Consider the following 22,571-nt stretch of genomic DNA (forward strand, 5'->3'; position numbering starts at 1 on the left):
TCCTACAATAGGGCCTCACTGAGACAGATGCCTGGTGTCAAAGCCATGGCCTCAAGCTCAATGCCGAAAAGTGCATTGTCATCCCTTTTGGTAAAAACTCTGCACCCATGAACTACAATATAGGCAGTAGTCTACTTAACACCGAAAGCATGATAAGAGACCTTGGGACACAGGTGGACAGTAGTCTCTCCTTTGATAATCACAACGCCACAGTAGTCAGGAAATCCTTCTACGTGGCACACCTCATCACAAAAGGTTTCTCATCCAGGAAAAAAAAAGAGATCATTGTTCATCTCTACTCATCACTCATTAGACCCATTATAGAGTACAACGCCCCTTTTGGTATGTACCTCACAAGACATCTACAACTGGAAAGACCACAGAAATACCTCACAAAGAGGATTACCGGCCTCAAACAGATGCCCTACACAGACCATCTAAAAAAACTCCAGCTTTACTCTGTCACATATCGCCTACTCAGAGGCGATTTCTGCCTAACATACAAAGCTATGTCAAACCCACAGCTGTTGGACATGCTCCACGTATAGAAATCCCAATCCCGCCGAGCTACACGCTCTAGGGACCTAAACCTTGTCACCACAATAAAAAGAACATGCTGGACGGATAGATTCCTGTCTCAGAGACTTCCCATACTCTGGAACAAACTATCTATCTATATCAAACAAAGCTCCTCATTAGCACTCTTCAAGAAAAATCTTGATGATTGGATGGGAGATAGGAAATTCACCCCGGGGATCACTTCTGTGGCTCTGCTTGACAGGGGCACAGGAAAATAATTTTCTTGGGTGGCAAAAGCCAGGGTACCATATGGTTTCCAAGAATGGGAGAAAAATCTACACGGCCTGAATTAGTGCCAAGTGGCTCACTGACCGAACCCACACTGTGAAAGTAGCAGACTCTAAATCCAACTTCAGACCAGTGACAAGTAGAGTACCACAAGGTTCAGTCCTAGGTCCTCTCCTGTTTAGTATCTACTTCTCTGAAGTACAGGCTAACACAGAAGGTCTTTGGCTAACAAAGTTCGCAGATGACTGCAAACTAGAAGCCATAATCAAATCTCCCAATGATGTGGACATCCTACAATAGGGCCTCACTGAGACAGATGCCTGGTGTCAAGGCCATGGCCTCAAGCTCAATGCCGAAAAGTGCATTGTCATCCCTTTTGGTAAAAACTCTGTACCCATGAACTACAATATAGACGGTAGTCTACTTAACACCGAAAGCATGATAAGAGACCTTGGGACACAGGTGGACAGTAGTCTCTCCTTTGATAATCACAACGCCACAGTAGTCAGGAAATCCTTCTACGTGGCACACCTCATCACAAAAGGTTTCTCATCCAGGAAAAAAAAAGAGATCATTGTTCACCTCTACTCATCACTCATTAGACCCATTATAGAGTACAACGCCCCTTTTGGTATGTACCTCACAAGACATCTACAACTGGAAAGACCACAGAAATACCTCACAAAGAGGATTACCGGCCTCAAACAGATGCCCTACACAGACCATCTAAAAAACTCCAGCTTTACTCTGTCACATATCGCCTACTCAGAGGCGATTTCTGCCTAACATACAAAGCTATGTCAAACCCACAGCTGTTGGACATGCTCCACGTACAGAAATCCCAATCCCGCCGAGCTACACGCTCTAGGGACCTAAACCTTGTAACCACAATAAAAAGAACATGCTGGACGGATAGATTCCTGTCTCAGAGACTTCCCATACTCTGGAACAAACTATCTATCTATATCAAACAAAGCTCCTCATTAGCACTCTTCAAGAAAAATCTTGATGATTGGATGGGAGATAGGAAATTCACCCCGGGGATCACTTCTGTGGCTCTGCTTGACAGGGGCACAGGAAAATAATTTTCTTGGGTGGCAAAAGCCAGGGTACCATTTGGCTAGGCTTATATAGGCCCTAGGGCCAATAGCCTAGTACCTACCTATGAACCTATAATCTCCTTGAGACTGATGAGATCTGACCTTAGATTTGTAGGCCACTGCATTTGAACTTTCAGGTTTCCAGTCCATGCTCCCCATACATTGTCTGATGCATCTATGTGCAGCTCTTGTTGTGCCTGAGGTTTAAAGGGAAGAACCATGTTTACCCTCATCTGTATCATCAACCACAGTAATTTATTCTTTAGGCAAGGCAGGAGAGGAAACTGTGTGTCCAGAAGATGAGAATGTTGGGACCAAGTGGATATCAGATGCCAATGGATCTTCCCCATATGGAGTGTGGCAAAGGGGACCATAGGGATGGTTGCTGCCATGAATCCCAGTGCTTCGAGGATCTCCCTTATGGTGCAGGATTAAAGTAACAGAAGTAACCGATTTGGCTTTGTACTTTGCATCACACCAGGAAGGCCTGTGTGGGTTTAGTGTCTAGTCTGTACCCCAAGAAAAACAGGTCTCAAGTTGGATTCATTGTTGACTTTTTTTTCAGATTGATTGCGAAACCTAGAGTCTGACGTGGAGCCATGGTGAACTTGAGTTCTGCTGAGACAGAGTCTGTATTCACAGGTTGTCCAAATAAGAGAAAATCTGGATTCCCTGAGTCCTGCAGTAAGCTATTATTGGGTCAAGGCACTTTGTAAAGACTTTGGGGGCTATAGAGTCCAAAAAGCAAAGCAGAAAATTGAAAATGTGATGAGCCACAGAAAACATCAGAAATTTAGGCTACATGAAAAAGAATGCCTGCCTCCAGATTCCTAATCTCAAAAAACACCAGGAAGGCTTGCAGAAGGATGAATGTAAGCAAAGTTTGTAGGAGCAACATCGTGAAAAATGGAAAGGGGTTGAAGGTGGAGATATCCAGCATTGGTTTCCAGTCTCCTGCTTTTCTTGGGATGAGAAATAGAACCCTTTTCCCATATACTGTGAAGACACAGGCACTATTATGCCTTGTTCTAGCAGGGTTAGAATAATGGGTAAAACAACTCAATCTAATTTTGTGGAGGCAGAAGGAAGGAAATGACATTAGGAGCTTTTGTTTCCCCAGGTTATTCTGTCTCCCTTTCAGATGACTGAAAGCAATCATATGTCTGAAGTGATGAGATGCCAGCTTTTTAGAAATGAGCTGAGCCTTTTGGACAGGGGGAAGGGATGGACAAAGGGGTGGCGAGGAGGAATAGAAGGTAGTCAGGCAAACTTGTCTGGGTAAGGAGGAGTCTGTCAGGTTTGTTCAAGAATCTCTTCCTAGGCAGTTTCTTGGCCTTATGAAAGAGCTGTCTTCCCTTTAGGTGAAGAAAGTGGACTTTGCAGGGTAGTTCCGCTGGTACCTTGCTAATGAAGTAATGAAAACCTGTATACATGCCTTCATAATCTTACCTTGTTCTTGCAACTGGCTTGCAGCGTCTGGACCAAACAATAGGTCCTTGTTTACGGGAGAGTCCACGAATTGAGACTTAATATCATATGGAAGGGGGTTATAGTCACTTTAGTCTTATGCGCAGGTCAAGCATATTTTATCAACCACAGGAGAAGTTATATATATTTAATAAAGAGCTGAAGGAATTTATTTGGGAGAAGAGTGGGATAAGCTGATCCTCCCTATAGAACAAGATGGTTTATGGTTACCTGATTTGAAGGTGTACTTTACAGCTATGCAGTCAAAGCTCATATACATAACTCAAGTAGGTTATAAAACAAAGTGGAAAGGATAATGATGAACTGAGAGGGGGGAGTTAAAGAGATAAAGACAAACAAGGATTTTGGATGAAAGTCCTTAAGGAAAATAAAGTACAGTTGTGTACACTTACCATAAATGCAGACGTTAAGAGTGTATTCACTGTTGCAGTCATCACTTACGGGTTTATCCCTGCTGGGTAGCCCTCGACCGGCCCAAATACCAGAGCAATGATTTTCCCTCCTGCGTCAGCTGTCTTGGAACAGAAACTGATGTCAGTTCATCAAGGCTACAAAGGAGATAGCCGGCATCATTACATCAGTTTTTCTTGCCCCAATAGGTATGAGACCTAAAGAAGGATGAACTAAAGGGGGATGGTGGGAAGAAAACAGGACTGCAACAGTGAATACACTCGAAGATCTACATCTATGGTAAGTGTGCACAACTGTACTATGTTCTTCATGTTTCACTGCTGCAGTCATTACTTGTGGGAGGATTCCCAAAGTTGAGAAGGAAAGAGTGGAGAAAAGAATATAGGAATAAAGGGTAAGAAGCCTATTAAGGGGATGCAGATGCAAAGGCTGCTCTTGTCTTGGAGAATGTGGCTAGCTGGTAGTGCTTGGTGAATGTGTGGATGGATGTCCAGGTGGCAGCTTCCAGAATTTCCTTAGTAGGAACCCCTCTCAGGAAGACATTGGAAGTAGAGCCTGCTCTAGTGGAATGAGATCTGATATATTTTGGAGGACTTTTTCCATGAAAGGAGTAGCAGAAATGGGTACAATCAGAGATCCATTTACAAATGGTCGGCTTGGAGATGGGCTTCCCCTCTGCCACAGGAGCAAAGGAAACCATAAGCTGGTTGGATTTCCTGAGTAATTTGCTCCTATGCAGGTAAAATCTCAACTGTCCATGTACATCAATGGTATGCAAAATTCTTTCCCCTTTATTTTGTGGATTGGGAAAGACAGTAGGTAGATGAACAGCCTGGTTGAAGGTAACCTCCGAAACTACTTTAGGCATAAAAGAGAGGTTGGTCCTGAGAGACACCCTGTCAACATGAAAAATAATGAATGGCTGAGTGGCCTTAAGGGCCTGGAGTTCAAAAACTCTCCTGGCTGAAGTGATGGCCAGCAAGAAAGCAGTTTTCCAAAAGAGGTATTTCAGGTCAGCTGAGGCAGCTGGTTCAAAGGAAGGTAAAGTCAACATTTCAGGAAAAAATTTAGATTCCATGCTGGAGCAGGTGGTCTTCTGGGTGATCTAATGTGTGCCACTCCCCTAAGGAACACTTTTAGCAAATGTTGAGAAAAAATAGGCGGGTTAGACTGGACAAAGGCCAAAATAGCTGAGGCATGTATCTTAATGGAAGAATAAGACAGTCCCTGTTCTAGGAGATCTGCCATGTAATCTAGGACCAAAGGTAGAGTGGCATGGGGTCTGCTGACGGACTTGCTGTGGCACCAGATAGTAAATTTCTTCCATTTTGCTGAGTAGAATTTCCTGGTGCTGGGTTTTCTGGCCTCCTTGACAATGTTTAAAACCTGGCTGCTGAAGGTTGTAATGTCATCCACCTTTGGGGAATCAGCCATGCGGACAGTTTGAGGGCAGGGAGGTTTGGGTGCAGCACCGTCCCTCTCTCCTGATCTGGAAGGGTTTCTGAAAAGGGCAGATTCATGGCAGGCTGATGGTCAGGCTGAGGAGCAAGAGAATACCAGTGCTGTCTGGGCCAGTCTGGAGCAAAGAGAATTACCTTTGGTCCTTCCTCCCTGATCTTGAGGAGTACCCTGGGGATCAGGGGCAAGGGGGGGGGGGCACATACACATAGGTTTTTCCAGTGGAAGGAAAGGGTGTCCACTCTCCATGCTTCTAGATGGAACTCTCTTTAGCAGAACTTGTTTAGCTGGCAGTTGTCTGGGGTTGCAAATAGGTCTATGTTCAGGCTCCCCCAGATTTGTGTGATGCTGAGGAAGGTTCCCCTGTGCATTTGCCACTTGTGGGTATCCAGGAGGCTTCTGCTTAGGCAGTCTGCCAGGGTGTTTTGCTTCCCTGGGATATACTGGGCTATCAGGTACAGTCCCAGATTTGAGGCTGACTACCAGATTTGCATAGCTAAGTGACATAGGTGATAAGAGCGAGTTCCCCCCTGCTTGTTGATGCACCACATTACTGCTGCATTGTCTGTCCTGATGAGCACCCCTGGTGTGAGGTGTTCTTTGAAGGCTAAAATTACCCGGTGCACTGCCAATATCTATTTTAGATTGATAAGGAGGCCCTGCACTTCTTCTTCCCAAATGCCCCGAGTGCACATGCTCCCCTGGTGTGCCCCCCAGGCTGTGTCTGTGGAGTCTGTAGTGATGGTCTGGCCCTGCGGGGAAATGATGAAGGGTAGGCCCTTGTTTAGGGAACATGCCTGTGCCCACCATAAGAGTTCCTTCTTTAGGCAAGGAATCAGGGGTAGCAGGTGTTCCAGGGACTGTGAGCGCTGCCACCAAAGGTTTCTGAGGTACCACTGTAGTTTTCTCATGTGTAGTCTGGCTAGGGGTATCAGCAGAATGCAGGAGGCCATGTAGCCCAGCACTTGCAGGAACTTCCTTGCTGTGAGGTGGGTCTTACGGGCTAGCTGAGTGAAATATGAATGCAGAAACCTCTGCTTTTCCTGGGGGAGAGAGTCAGTTTGAATAGTTGTGCCTAGATGTGATCCCAAGAAGGTTAACCTTCTTGTGTGTAGGAATTGGGACTTCTCCTGATTGACAGTGAAGCCCAGGAAGGTTAGGAGGGTTTGAACGCAAGTGAGGTCCTGCAGGAGGCCTTCCTTGGTGTCTGCCTGAATGAAACAGTCATCCAGGTAGGGGTAAATCTGAATTCCCCTCTGTCTGCAAAAGGCAATGACATGAGCCAAGCATTTTGTAAAGATTCTGGGAGCATTGGATAAGCCAAAGGGCAGAGCAGAGAACTGAAAGTGTTGTGAGCCTGCCCTAAAGTGCAGGAAACTCCTTCAGTACTTCCTTATGGGAATGTGGAGGTAGGCATCCTTCAGATCTAAGGTCACAAGCCAAGCTTGTGGCATCAACATGGGTAAGAGTTTGTGTAAGGTCAGCATTTTGAATTTGGGTACCAGGAGGGACAGATTCAGAGTGGATAGGTCTAAAATAGGGCATCAGGTGCCCTCCTTTCTGGGTACCAGGAACAGTCTTGAATAAAACCCTTTTTTGGCCTGGTCCTGTGGTACAGGTTCCACAGCCCCTTGGGCATAAAGTTTTTGCATTTGACAGATGGCTTCTGCCCTCTGGTTTGCTGGTACATCTGGAAGCCTGAATGTCTGGGGCTTTCTTTGAAAGAGAATCTGTAGCCCCTGGTAATAATTTTTAGGACCTATACATCCAAGGTGATTTTATTCCCGAGGAAGAGGGAAAGTCTTCCTCCTAGTCTCTCTTGCGGTTGGTGAGGCAGAGAGGAAGCAGAGTCAATGAGAGTCCTTGGAGAAAGGAGGTGGCTTAGAACTCCCCTGCCTAGGCGTTGCAGTGGTCCATTGTCTGGATCTGTGCTGTGCATGTGCCTGGTAGGTCTGTCCCTGTGTGGTTTTCTCTGGATGGGCTTAGCTTGAGTAGGAAAGGACTGATGTTTTGTGAGGAAATTACTGCTGAACCTGCAGGAAATCCTTTACAGTCTGCATTGACTTGGCCTTGTCTTTCATTTTCTTGATAACCTCCTCAGCTTTGGGGCCAAATAGTTGTTCCTTATCCAGAGGAGCATCTAGCAATTTGGAATTAACCTGGCAGGCAAAGGCTTCTCCCTTAACCAGGCGTGCCTTCGGATTACAGATCCGATGACTGCAGCCCTGCTGGAAGCCTCCAAGGCATCGAAACCACAATGCAGAGAATGCTTGGCTACCTGGGAGCTGGACATAAGATCCGTCAGTTCTCTGGTAGCGCTGCTGTGCGGTAGGGTTGAAATTTTTTGTTTTAGTAACTCCAGAACATTTTGCTGGTATTTCAACATATGGAATTGGCAGTTCAGGGCCCTAATGGTTAGGGTAGCTGAAGTGCAGTCTTTTTTGCCTAATCTATCCAAGGCCCTGCTTTCTTTGTCAGCTGGGATGGTATTTTTTGAGGAACTAGCCCTAGCCCCCTTAGGACCCTAACTGATGGGCTCTGGGTCAGCTGTTGGGTTTTTGAAAAGATATTTGTGGGTGTCTTGTACCCTATAAATACCTGTCTGGCTTTCTGAGGGCAGGTGGGAGAGAGAGTCAGGGATGAGTGATGACTCCAGAAAGACATCTTCCACCACATCCAGGATAGGAGGGATGGTCAGGAGTTTATGCTGGGGCAGGTCAAGGAACTCTCTCTGTCTTTTCTTAGACCGAGGGTAATCCTGAGCCTCCCAGTGGAAGTGTTCTCTGAGGGAGTTTAAGGTTTTCCTGAAGGAAAGGTCCTCGGTGGGAAGGGGGGTGGCAGCGAGAATAGGGTCTTCAGCATCAGAGTCCTCAAAAGCTGCAAATGTCTGTTGTTCATTGTCAGAGTCTTCTATCCCCCAATTCTTCTGAGTCCTGGTCAGAAAGAACCTCAGGTGAAGGGTCCCTCTTCCTTTTATCTGAGGTGCCTTGAGTAGGTTGGCTTCCCCTAATTAAAGTGATCAAATCCTCTGCCATTCTAAGCAGCTGCTGTGACTGCGTGGTAGACTGGGAGGATGGTAGTTAGAGACTGGGACTGGGTCCCGTGATGGGTCTTTTTATCGGTAGCCTTGGTTTTAGGCCTAGATGATTCAAAGGCGTTATACAGGGTCAACTTAACCAGCGGGGTGGTCGTCGATCTCTGGCATCGGTCATCGGTTCCGTATCCACTGAAGCCGGTGGCTGCAAAGTGGTTCTGGACCCAACTGCATGACCAAAGACCAATGTCCTGACAGGAGAAGATGGGCCCGGCAGTGTACCGGACTCCAAATGGGTCTCGGTAGAGGCCTGCAACGGTTCCTCGGCTGGCGTCAGGGGCTGCGAAGATGCCTCACTGAGTTCAGCAACTGAAGTTAGAGGTAGGTTGGAAGGTTTTGGACTGGAATCATCCACAGACCAAGATTTCTGTGGCCTATCCTTTTATCTTTCTTTTCCCTAGGTAAATCTACAGCCTGACCAGCCAACATCATACCACGATGAGACAAAGAAATGCCAAAATGTCTAGCTACAATTTCAGCTCTATGTCTAATAGTTCTAGTATTAAACAGGGTACAGAACTGACATCCAGAGACATTCTGGTCTGGGCCTAGGCAGGTGACGCAGTGGGAATGAAAGCCTTAGTGTGGGATCTGTTTTCCACAACTGAGACAGTTAATGACTTTCTTGGATAACGGATAAAGGCAAAAAAAAAAGGTTCCCCAATGGGGTACTTATCTTTGGATGGTTTCTCCCTCACTCTGGCAAAGGCCAATCAATGCACTTGCAAAACTGCTTCTGCTTCAAGCTCCATGGCAAGAAAGACTGATTTAATGATGCTGCCTGTCTCCTTTACAGCCCGGACGACTTGACGTCATTTTCTGTTGCAAGACAGTCAATGCAGGAGGGAAATTCTTAACTCTGGTATTTTGGCCAGCCAAGGTTACCCAGCAGAGATAACCCACAAGTGATGACTGCAACAGTGAAACACGAAAAACATCAGCAACCATACAGAATAAGTATAAGAAAAAGGATATGCTGAAAGATTTCCATCTCATGCAGCCTTTACTTCTAACTCCATATGGCAAGCCACCACACAATCCAACATTCTGGACACTGGAGACTCCATCTTGAGACATACTGATGTCCCTCTCTCCAGGCTGAGTAAGGAGAAAGTCATGGTCAGTTGCTTATCAGGGGCTAGGATCTACCACATTACTCATGCACTTGCGTCAATGGACCACAAGTGCCAGTATGACTCAGTCATAGTCCATCTAGGTGTCAATGACCCGAGACATACCTCCCTAGACTATATAAAGAGAGAAATCATGGAGCTCTTGGAATATGTGTCCCAGGCTGGTATTAGCCTAGCATTGTGCATTTTACCTTTTCCAAGTATGATGCCACAATACGAACAAAAGATGAGTGACTTTAATAACTGGCTTAGTTTCTCATGTCATTCTAAGGGGGTGCAATATTTGTCAACATGGAAGGAGAGTCAACAGACCATGTTGCTTTGCCAGGGATGGTCTGCACCTCTCCCCTCTAGGCTTTCAAATATTAGCTAAAACACTGTCTTTCCCCATACTGTCTTTTATAAGCAATGCCAAACTGAAAGTACTTCCAACATAGCAAATCAAAACCAATACAATCTACAGGTATTACTGCTCAATGCTAGGAGTCTAAACAAAAAAAACTCCACTCCCTAGAAGCTCTCCTCACCCTAGAGAATGCTGACATCTGTGTGGTCACTGAGACATGGTTTAAAGCCACAGAGAGCACACAGACAATGCAAGGTTATGTCTTCCATGCATTTAGACCACTTACTCAACATAAAAAATAAATATACCTCAAGGCTGGTCAAACAGGAAAATGCACTTGAGCTATGAGCTACTCCATGTTCAAATTACCATAGGCAAAATCCAATATCACTTCCTTGCAAGCTATAGGTCCCCCTCTATGACCCAGGAAACCCATACCATGTATTTAAACTTCCTGGAAACACTCATCACCCAACCGAATATAATAGTCATGGGTGACTTTAATTATTCCACTATTAAATGAGAATCCTATACAACAACAAACGTACAGGCACAGAGTGTCATGGATTTTGTGAACACAAACTCCCTGGACCAGAATGTCAATACACTAACCAGGGGTGCAACCATACCAGATCTGGTCCTCACTAATATGGGAGAGTGCTGCACACTCCTTAGTATACTGTCTTTTCTGATAAAGTGAGACCACAAAATGGTCTCCTTTGAAGTAAGTAAAAATAAATCCTGGACCCCCAGCTAACCCTGGAATATTCAGGAACTACTCTAGGGCCAACATCCTGCTATTAAGTAATAACCTGGCAAAATCTGAAACCCTGTAAACCCTAAGAACACTGTTGCTTATACAGAACTGTTCACAGAAACCCTATACAAGCATGTTAATAGCTGATTAGAGGCTAATGTACCCACCAGTAAGTAGTACAGAACTAATTCAAAAACAAGCCTCCCTGATGGAATCACAAAATGAATAGGATGCATAACAGAAGGAACAAAAACATGGCAAAAATTAGGAGGTGCAGCACCCAGCATGATAACAGCACTCTCATCAAAATAAACAAAACTCAGAGGACAAATAAAGACTACCAAATCCAAATTTGAGGTAAATTTGGCCTCCCAGGTCAAGGACAACCATAAGGCAATCTTTAGCTATGTCCGAAACCTCAAAGGGAAGACAAAATTGTGCGCAGAGCTCATTGTAAATGGAGCCACCTATACTAAGCCAGAAGATATAGCAAACCTACTGGCCAACAAATTAATCTCCAACTTTACCCCTCTCTTCCAGTCAAACTTTCCTCAGGAAATGCCATCAAATATAACTCTCCCTGCTATCACCAGGGAACACGTCCTTAATGCCATCTCTCAGGCCAAGAACACTGCAACAAGGAGCCCACACAATATCCCAGGATACCTTCCAAATAGCATGAAACCTGACCTACCAGACCTCTGGAATTGCTATTAAACTGTAGCCTTCAAACAGGCTTTATGCCTCATAAAGGAAGAAGAGCAAAAGTCATCCCTCTGCACAAAGGAGGGCCATCTACAGATCCCAGACACTACAGACCCGCTAGTCTTTATATGCAAAGCCATGGAAAGAATTATCATGGAAATGATCAATAATTATATAATAAACCTCCAGATACTGGACCCAACCCAGTTTGGTTTCATCAAGGGCAGGTCATGCCTATTCAACCTGGTGGACTTCTTTGAGAAGGTCATCAAAGCAATGGATGATTGCAAAATGGTTCACTCTGTCTACCTTGACCTGCCAAACATTCAATACAATACCCCACTTGGGCATTGTTGACAAACTAAGAGGTTAGATACAAACCCATATGTCACCCAGTGAATAGTCAACTGGCTCTCAGACAGAACCCAGGAAGTTAAAATTGAGGAGTCCACTGCTACAAAGTGGCCAGTCACAACTGGAGTTCCTCAGGGATCAGTCCTTGGACCACTCCTTTTTGGCATTTACTTCTCTGAGGTCAAGGCCAATGTCAATAGTCACTGCCTGACTAAATTTGCAGATGATTGCAAATTAGGAGAAATCACCAAATCCCATACCAACACACATGTTTCTCCAGGAAGGGCTGTCACAGAGAAACAACCAGTGACAGCACCACTGACTAAAACTAAATGCCAAGAAGTGTGCAACAGTATCCTTTGGGAATTCATCCACCCTTTTTAAATACCACATTGAGCGCACACCCCTTAGAGTTGACCCAGTAGTCAGGGACTTGAGGATACCCATAGAGAGTCATTGAGCCTTTAACCATATGTGTCTACATTAATGAGGAAATCATTCTATGCTGCACAACTTATAAACAAATGTATGGCATCTAGGTCCAAGGAAGTCATTCTTCCACTGTATTCATCTTTCATCACACCTATCAGCGAGTACAATGCCCCTTTCCATATGTACCTAACCAGGTACAGCCAAAAAATGGAACGTCTACAGATGTTCCTCACTAAAACAATACAGGGCATAAGTGAAATGTACTATGCAGACTGCCTCAAGGCCCTATCCCTGTATTCTTGTCTCCTACAGGCTGTTGAGGGGCGATCTATGCCTGGCATATAGGGCATTATCAGACCCACTCTGATGGATCTCCTGCATATTAGCAAAACAAGCAGCACCAGAATTACCCATTCTAAAGACTTAAACATTACCTGTGATTTAAATAGGATCTGCTGGAAAGACAAGTATGTATCCCAGAGACTACCCCATCTCTAGTACAGGATTCCCATACATGCAAAGCCGAGTTCCTCCCTAACCGAATTCAAGTGTAACTTGGACAACTGGATGGGGAAAAGGAAATTTATCCCTGGCTTGGTACCTATGGCACTAATGGACACAGGCAACCTGTAAATGGTTCATCTCCTAAGGCCCTGCTTGTAAATGATTAATTTCCCAAGCCTATGCTTACACCTATCAAGGGTGCCAGAACTTGTCAGAGATTTGGGATGCATGACTAGTCTTAAAAAGGCCCCTGTGATCGTTAGGCTAGTAAATACTATGAACCTAAAAGAGAAATTAGTGGAAAGAAAAATACTTGCATGGAAAAAAATGTCATAAGCTACGAATAAACAATTGTTTTCATTAACACAACAGATCCATGAAAAACATTGCATAGACAAAGGAATTCTGGGCTGCCTGGAAAAGAAGCAACACAGGAAGTGCAAAAATATAAAGAACAAAACCCAGAGATTTTTGAAAGATATAAAAAAAGAAAAAAATGGGCATGGGAAAAAAGAGATTTAGTATGGTGCAATATTTATGCAAAGGAGAAAGCCAAAAGTACAGTTGTGTACACCTACCATAAATGTAGATGTTCGAGTGTCTTCACTGTTGCAGTCATGACTGTAGGGTTCTCCCCTGCCGGCAGGCAGCCCTCGGTCGGCCAGAATCCCAAAGTCTGGGTCCGGCGTCGGCTGTTCAACCATGCTTCCTGACGTCAGAGCGCCAGGAGTACAAAGCTGACAGTCGACGCCATCTTCTCCACTTTTTCTTGCCCCAGATGTCAGGAGTCCCAAAATGAAAAAGGTCCTATAACCTTTGCAAATACACCTCAGAAGAATGGAGAAATAAGGAACTACACAAAAGTAAAAACAAGAGGGGACAGGAGGGAGGGAAACCCAGACTGCAACAGTGAAGACACTCGAACATCTACATTTATGGTAGGTGTACACAACTGTACTATGTCCATCGTGCTTCACTGTTGCAGTCATGACTGTAGGGTAGAATCCCAAAGCTGAAAGAAAGGGAGGTGGTCATAAAGAAGAAGGGGCAGCTAAAAGGCCCTGCAAGACTGCAGAGGCAAAGCCTGCCCTAGACTTAGAGTAGAGAGGTAGATTGTAGTGCTTAGAAAAAGTATGCACTGAACTCCAAGTTGCAGCTTCCAAAATGTCTTTGGTAGGAACTGCCCTGAGGAAGGCCGCAGAAGTGACAGCAGCTCTGGTGGAATGAGTCCGTATACTCCCTGGGATTTGCTTACCATGGTGTGAATAACAAAATCTGATTCCATGAGCAATCCATTTAGAAATGGTCTGTTTTGAAATGGCCCTACCTTGGGAACTTGAAGCATAAGAAACAAAGAATTGTTCTGATTTTCTGATGTCCTTGGTTATGTCCAGGTAAAAACGTAGTTGTCTGTGTACATCCAAGGAATGTAAGATCCTTTCCCCTTTATTCTGAGGGGTGGGGAAAAAGGTTGGCAAGTGGACAGCTTGATTTAAAGCCACTTTGGAAACCACCTTAGGCATGAAGGTAGGATTAGTCCTCAAAGATACCCTGTCTTGATGAAAAATAATATAAGGTTCCACAGCCATAAGAGCTTGTAACTCTGAAACTCTCCTGGCAGAGGTTAGGGCTAACAAGATAGCTGTCTTCCAAGATAAAAACTTGATGTCAGAAGAGGCAGCAGGCTCAAAAGGAGGCAAGGTTAGTTTTTCCAAAACATAGTTGAGATCCCAAGCAGGAATGGGAGGAGATCTAGGAGGTCTTAAATTCTTAGCTCCTCTGAGAAACTGTCTCATGAGCTGGTGGGAAAAGATGGGAGGGTCTGTATTATAATGAGCAGAAATAGCAGAGGCATGTATCTTAATGGAAGAGAAAGAGAGACCCTTATGTAAGAGATCTGTCAAGTAAAGTAAAATTACGGAAATGTTAGGAAGAAGAGGATCAGAATCCTGAGCCTGCATCCAGGAACAAAATCTTTTCCATTTTCCTGCATAAGATTTTCTAGTGCTAGGATGTCTGGCTTCTAAAATGACATCCATAACCTGCTTGGGTAGGAAAGAAGAAATCAAAGGCCCTGGATTAACCAGGCCGCCAGGCTGAGAGTTCTGACATGAGTGTAGAACCTGACCCTGATGTTGGGACAGAAGGTTCGGAGACTGAGGTAAAACCCAAGGGGGCTCCAGACATAGTTTTTTTAGAGTTGGATACCAAAACTGCCGAGGCCAATTTGGAGCCAGCAAGATTATCATCTTGGGCTTGTCCTGTTTTATCTTCAATAAGACCCATGGAAGAAGAGGAAGAGGCAGAAAGGCATATCCCGAGAGGTTCCTCCAACTGAATGACAGGGCATCCACTTTCCAAGCTTCTCTGGGGAAAGTCCTGGTGCAAGAATTCTGTAGTTGATGATTGAGATGGGATGCAAAGAGGTCTATGTGAGGACATCCCCAGACTGCTGTTATCATCCAGAATATTTTGGTGTCCAGCATCAACTCATGTGGATCCGAAAGGTTTCTGCTCAGACTGTCTGCCAGGAAGTTTTGTTTGCCTGGTAGAAACTGAGCTTGAAGATCCAGATTGCAAGCTAGAGCTGTATTCCATAGATCCATGGCTAGTCTGCAAAGGGGGTAAGAATGACATCCCCCTTGCTTGTTTATGTACCACATAACTGTGGTGTTGTCTGTCTGTATTAGTAGTTGTCCTGGTTGTAGAAGATTCCTGAAGGCCAATAGAGCTTTCTGAATGGCTAACATTTCCTTTAAATTGATATGCAGGTGCTTCTGATCCTTTGTCCAAAGGCCCTGCAGACAGTTGCCCTGAAAATGGGCTCCCCAAGCATAATCCGAGGCGTCCGTGGTTAGAATCAGAGTGGCAGGAGGCAGACAGAAGGGTTTCCCTTTGTTTAGAGCACATGCCCTGGACCACTAAAGAAATTCCTTTTGAAGGCAAGGAAGGACGGAGATCAGTATGTCTAAACTGTGGCAATACTGAGACCATACACTTTTTAGGTACCACTGTATTTTCCTCATGTGTAGTCTTGCATATGGTACGAGAAGGATGCAGGAGGCCATGTAACCCAAAGCCTGCAGGAATTTCCTTGCAGATAGTTGAGTTAAAGTTGCCAAGGTATTGAAAGTTGAAGCCAGCTGTAATTGTTTTTCGGATGTCAGAAATGCCATCTGGGTTGTGGTGTTTAGAAGAGCACCCAGAAAAGTTATCTGTTGTGATGGTGTCAAATTTGACTTTTTTATGTTTACAGAGAATCCCAGGAACTTGAGGAGGTTCTGTACAAATTCTAGATGCTGGAGTAAGACATCCTTGCTGTCTGCCTGAATTAGACAATTGTCCAGATAAGGGTAAATTTGAATTCCCTTGAGTCTGCAGTAAGCTACTACTGGAGCCAGGCATTTGGTGAAGACCCTGGGTGCAGTAGACAATCCAAAGGGCAGCGCAGAGAATTGAAAGTGCCTCGATCCGGCCTTGAACCTGAGGTATTTTCTGCGATCCTGCCTGATGGGAATGTGTAAATATGCCTCCTTTAAATCCAAAGTTACCATCCATGCATCTTTGGACAGCATTGGAAGTAGCTGCTGTAGAGTAAGCATCTTGAATTCTGGAATCTCTAGAAAGGTGTTCAAGACCGACAGATCCAGAATGGGTCTCCATGAATTTTGCTTCCTGGGGACTAGAAAGAGCCTTGAGTAAAAACCTTTTCTCATCTCTGAAAGTGGAACCAGTTCTATGGCATTCATAGTCAAAAGAGCTTCCACCAGGTTTAAGGCCTCCGTCCATTGATGTTTTGGAAGGTCTGGCCATCCGCTTGGCCTTGGCAAGGTATGAAAATGGAATTTGTAACCTCTTAAAACCACATCCAAAACCCACTTGTCTTGGGTTATTTGAGTCTAATTTTGATAAAAAAGAGAGAGTTTTCCTCCGAGAGGGGCTTCCAGGCAAGAAGTTCCTGTAGCCCAACAGAGGGAGTCACTGAGTTTGTTTCCTTTGAGTTTGTGACCTGTGCTCTCCTCCCCTAGGGGTGGAAGCAGTCCACTGTCTTGGTCTATAAGAAGCTTGTGTTTGAGGCCTTCCTCTGGAGCGTCTATATCTACCCCTCTGCGGCCTGTCTGAAGTGGGAAAGGACCAATTTTTTGAAGGCCAATTCCTGCTAAATCTAGGTGGCTGTACTTGTGAGAAATCTTTAACTGTTTGCATGGATTTCGCCTTATCCTCCATCTTTTTAATCACCTCTTCAGCTTTTGATCCAAACAAAACATTATGCTGAACAGGAGCATCCAATAATTTAGCCTTTACTTGTTCAGGCAAATTTTGTTCCTTTAGCCATGCATGTCTTCTAATGACTGTGCCGGAGGCAGCAGCCCTACAAGAAGCCTCCAAGGCATCAAATCCACAGTGTAAACCATGCTTCCCAACTTGTTCAGTGGCATGCAATAAGTCATGTAATTCCTTATCTGCACAGGCAGAAATGGAAGTAAGCTTTTGTTTTAAAACAGACAAGAGAAATTGCTGGTATTTCAGCATGTGAAACTGACAGTTTAAAGCCTTAATGGACAAAGTAGCAGAAGTGTACACTTTTTTGCCCCATCTTTCTAAGGATCGAGAATCCTTTTCAGTAGGAATGGGATTTTTGGCAGAAGCGGCCTTAACTCCCTTAGGACCCTGAGAAATGGTTTCAGGGTCAGCAGAAGGGTTCTTGTATAAAAACTGGTGGGAATCAGGAACCCTGTAATATCTATCAGGCTTAACAGGAGCAGGAGGAAAAGAGTCAGGGGTTAAGTTAGCCTCCGAAAAGGCATCATCCACAATATCCAAAACAGGAGGAATAGCCAGGGGTCTATGTTGGGGAAGAAGAAAATCCCTCAGTCTTTTCTTAGATTCTGAATACTCCTGTCCTTCCCAGTGGAAATGTTCCCTCATTTCATGCAAAGTTTCCCCAAAAGAGAAATCCTCAGGGGGAGAAGCTGAAGGAATGGATTCCTCAGCATCAGAATCCTCATAAGGAGGGAAAGAATATTCCTGGTCAGAAGAAGAAACTGAGGAAATAGAAGCCTGATCAGAGTAATCATAATAAACATCCTGCCTTGGCCTTTTATCTGGAGGGGGATGTGAACCCCTAATCATAGTAAGTAAATCCTCCGCCACCTTGAGTAACCGTTTCTGTGACTTGGGAGCCGGTTCAGAAGAGGCCTGTGTTGCAATCTTTGATTTAGAAGGAGTCTTTGCCTTTATTAGAAGCTGAGTAGGCCTGAAAACCCCTTCGGAAGCCGGTACCTGCACAGCGGCTCCGGACCCATCCGAAGGAGCACTGTCCGAAGGTCCTGCAATAGAAATATTTAAAGGCCTGGTTGGCTCCTCATGAGAGTCCGTTTCGGCCATCGGTTCTGAAATGGCTGACGACAGGGGCTGCAAAAGTGCCTCACTGACGACGGCCGAACCTGAAGCTGGCTCCGCTTGTGCGCTATCATCAGATTTGGACCTCGGAGGCCTGTCTTTATCCTTGTGACGTTTGTGAACTCCGGTAGCCGGAACCGTATCCGACGACATTTTGTAGTTAAAGCGCCTACCAAAGTAATGAAAAGCAAAATCGCACCTTCGCTTAAATGTACGTTAATTTAATCTAGCACAAAACCGACAACTAGCTACGTCGTGGTCAGGGCCTAAGCAAGGAATACAGTAAGAATGAAAATCCTTATGAGGTATTTGCTTCCCACATGAAATACAATTATTAACTTTTTCTGACATCGGAGTGGAGCAAGAAAAAAGTTTCCCCAACGGGGTACTTAGCTTTGAGTGGAGAAGAAAATCTTCGGACTGAAGTTTATCAGGAAAAATTGTCAGGAGTCAGCCGACCGGCACTTGCGAACTGCTATCACCGCATGGCAAGAAAGACTGGAGAAGATGGCGTCGGCTGTCAGCTTTGTACTCCTGGTGCTCTGACGTCAGGCAGCATGGTTGAACAGCCGACGCCGGACCCAGACTTTGGGATTCTGGCCGACCGAGGACTGCCTGCCGGCAGGGGAGAACCCTATAGTCATGACTGCAACAGTGAAACACGATGAACATCTAATGAATACAAAAAACAGCTCCAAAGAAATTTGAAGAGAAATACAGGCAAAGGCATCCGAATATGGAAAATTTCACAATACAAAAAAAAAAAGAAGAAAAAGGAGGAATCTAGAAAACAGGATCAATAACACAGAAGTGAAACAAATAGAAAATTAAGTTACAGATTATCTATAAAGTGAAAGATTTAATGTGGAGAATCCAACAAAGGCAATGTCGCAACATGAAAGAAAAATGGGTTCCCAGATTACGAGGCAGCAAGTGGAGCAGGGGGCATCTGAAGATTTGCTACATAGGGATGCTCTGGAACCTTCTGTAGGAGACGAGTATGAAAGCCCATCTGAAGTTGCGCAGCAAGGGAAGGAACAGGAAAAACTGGCAACTCTGACACAGGTAACATTGGGAAGTGACGGACTAATAGGTTAAAATATAAAGCAACAGCAGATGAAATAGGGTACACCTGAAGAGGATATGTTACAATAATGCATTCTGGAAATTTCTGTAGAATACTTAAGAATGAGACCACAAAGAAAATGCTCTCAGTCCAGAAAAAAAATGATCCAAGGTTTCACGAAAGGAGATACTGCCAGCCCAGCTATTTGGAATTTTGTAAATAATTATATGGCATTTGTGAATATCAACATGATTCATATGCTTGTGTTACAAATGTATTAGAACTGCATGTTATGTATATATCAAACTGCTGGTACAGAAGAAGTGTGTGTTAAAAAGGGCTGTAAAGTACTGAGCTTTAAAAATGCTATCCACAGTGTACCCTACTAGAACAGAACAGAAATGTATTTACGCTTTTGTAACTGTTTAGATGCATATATTTTAACAATGGAAACTGGAACACAGGAGGTTAACTTCAGAAAATAGCTGAAAATGTAAATTACTTTATGACCATGTAACAAAAGGATGTTATCTTTCAGTTTCAGTCCACTAACAGACACAATGTCGAGAACTAGAGGTTCTCTCCATTGCCTTGCAAGTGTATCCATGTTTTATGACTTCCAGCAAGTAACCAAGATGTCAGGAAAAGCCCTTGTTTATGTATTTTTACAGGAAGATGCTAAATGCTACCGACTGCATCAATTATTGTTTTTCACCTGGGATAGAGTCAGATGGAAAGAAGTGATGTCATCCTGCAAGCTATCCCAGCAGTAATATTGGGGATATTCATTTCTTTGACCTGAGAAGAAGATCCACTCACCACATCTTGCTTGCTTTGTAGGTAAGTCTAGTAGGAACAGTATAATTCTTTTAGATATAGTTAGGAATATAGCTGAGCTTAATTTAGATGTTTTTCTTTATTTCAGACTGTCCTGCAATGTTGTATTTCTTGTGATTTTAAACTCTGATATTACTGTGATTATATACAGAGCATTTTCTGGTTCTTTTATTTATTATTAAATATAATTAAACCTTTCATTGTGGCTGATATTTGTGAGACATATTAAAGTTCTGACAGTACTTGCATATTTATTTGGGGACACTGTGGGCCACTCCTAATACTCTTGCTCTTGGTCAGACTACCATTTGTATTGATAGTAACATTACACAATACGATTGGACACCCTCTGTTAAGGGCCTTAAAGTAGCTGATAAGGACATGGGCTGGTGGCAGTGATAACTACCTTATAGTCTGGGCAGGAGGGGGCATAGCTAGTAAACCTGTGCCAGCCTTTCCCAGGTGTGTATATGGATGGGTGTATAAATCAAATCTCAAAGTGTCAGTGTGTCAGCTACTTGGGCAGGGATGCGCAGCACTGGTTGTACAGAGAGGGTGCTGGAGTTCTTGGCTTGGCCACTCAGCTGAGATCTTAATCCTATAGCTGTGCCAGTGGGGAGTCTCTTATTGGGGATCTGGAGAAAGCGGGGAAAAAAACAGCCCCAGACTGACTGTGGTCTCTGTGTGCTCTTAAGCAAAACTGCACTTGATGCAGAGAGTTGCATCTGGAAATACTGTGTATGTACCTGTCATCCTCCGGGCGACACACAGGTAAATACCTACTTGATTTAATATAGATAGATAGATGTATTAAGACAGATAAAAGAAATAGATTACAGAAAGTAAATAAGACCCAAAATGTTAGACGACTGGTAAACTAGATGAACACAATGAGGACTGTTGAAAAATTCACGTGATAAAACAGAAATAAATAGTTTAGCTGCACAGTAAGAACAAATAAAGTTTTACCACAAAAACACAAAGTAATAAAGGAAAGGGATGGGAGCATATAAAATGCCACAATGGAAGCATCAAAAAGAAAACTATAAAGCAATTAAAACAAAAAGTATCACTGTTAGAATAATATACAAAAGAAAAAAGACAACCAAAATACTTAGAAAGATAGATGTGGTAAAAGCCAAACACAGTATCAAAAAGACCAAGCTCTATCATACTACTGCCAATAATAAACTTAAAAATTAGCACACACAAAAAATTTTTCAAAATATACAAATAAAGGGAAAGTAGAAAATAAGCAATTCACTGATGACCTGAAAAAGGCTTTATAAAAACTGGGAAACAAAGTAAAGGAATAGAAACACTATTAAAAAAAGAAGAAATAGACACATTTTGGAGAAATTTTTGAGATCCTGTGGAACATAAAGACTTTGAATGGAAAGAAGAATTAAAAGAAACAGTGCAGAGTTCTAACGTAGAGGACTGTCACAGTGGTACAGCTGTTACGTTGTTGTCTCACAGCAAAAGGTTCTCCGGTTCAATTCTTGGCTGGAGTGCCTTCTGTGCAGAGTCTGCATGCCCTCCCTGTGTTTGTGTGGATTTCCTCTGGGTGCTCTGGTTTCTTTCTTCCCAAGTTACAAAGACATGTGTCTGGAGCATTTCTCCCTGGGCCTCCGCTGAAAATTGGCTCATTCCAAGTGGGACTTTCCTGGTAAACAAATGTTAAATAAATATAAAATGGGATGAAGTAATGGCCAGAAAAATTGAGACAAAATTAAGAAAATCTCCTAAATGGAAAACCCCAGGTCCATATGCAGCAGCTAATAACTTTACACAAAGATTTAGCCATGAGTAAGAATCACTTGAATGCACATCCCGAACAGACACCAACCTGGTTAACAGGAAAAACGATACTCCTCCTTATGAAAGAGCCTGAAAGACATCCTAAAAACTACACAACAATAACTTGTCTTTCAACACTATACAAATTATACACTTGAACTGATGCAGACAGAGTTTATAGACAATTAGAAAAATATTCAATTACGGCAACAGAACAAAGGGGCAACAAAAGAAAGTCATATGGAACAAGGGATCATTTGTTGCTAAATAAAGCCAAAATAGAGAAGTGTAAAAAGGGGGAGAATCTAATCACTGCATGGATAAATTACAAAAAAGCATTTGACAACTACCACATTCATGGACAAAGGAATGCTTACAGATATACAAGACATACTCTATATTGATAAATTGCACTACTGTAATCATGAAATAAAACTTTGCAACTGAGCCACGGTAAAGGGGAAATTATTATCCCAGTGATAAAAACTCAAGGGACGGGGGGGCATTCCAGTGTGATTCTTTGTCACCAATGTTTTGTCTTGCCCTTAACCCATTAAGCTGTTCAGTTAACAGATTAGGCTATTTGTTTAAAGATTTTTACTTTTTTGTGGATGTCTTAAGGGTAGAATTCATCAGATGAGCAGTTGAAAGCACAACTGCAAATGGTTCTTAGTTGATACAAGAATTGTAAAGTTCATTAGATGAGTAGTGCCCCATACAAAAGTGCTGGGGGATACAACAAATAACTTTAAATATGATCTCTACATACAGAACTATTAAAAAAACTCACATATACTGTCAAAAAATGCCTTACTGCATCCACTAGAGTTCAGTGTTGCCACGACATACCTACTCCTCTCTTTATTATATGGCTCT

The 22,571-nt window shown here is 43.6% G+C and overlaps 1 protein-coding gene across 1 annotated transcript in view; it reads right to left on the bottom strand.

Moving 5' to 3' along the window:
- The window catches only part of CEP95 (centrosomal protein 95), a 1,662,476-nt gene that overhangs the window by 1,074,269 nt on the left and 565,636 nt on the right, over positions 1 to 22,571 (bottom strand). The window lies entirely within an intron of this gene.

This window comes from Protopterus annectens, chromosome 8.part0 (genome assembly GCF_019279795.1).
Source record: "Protopterus annectens isolate FY-2018-M chromosome 8.part0, PAN1.0, whole genome shotgun sequence".
NCBI classification, from domain to species: domain Eukaryota; kingdom Metazoa; phylum Chordata; order Ceratodontiformes; family Protopteridae; genus Protopterus; species Protopterus annectens.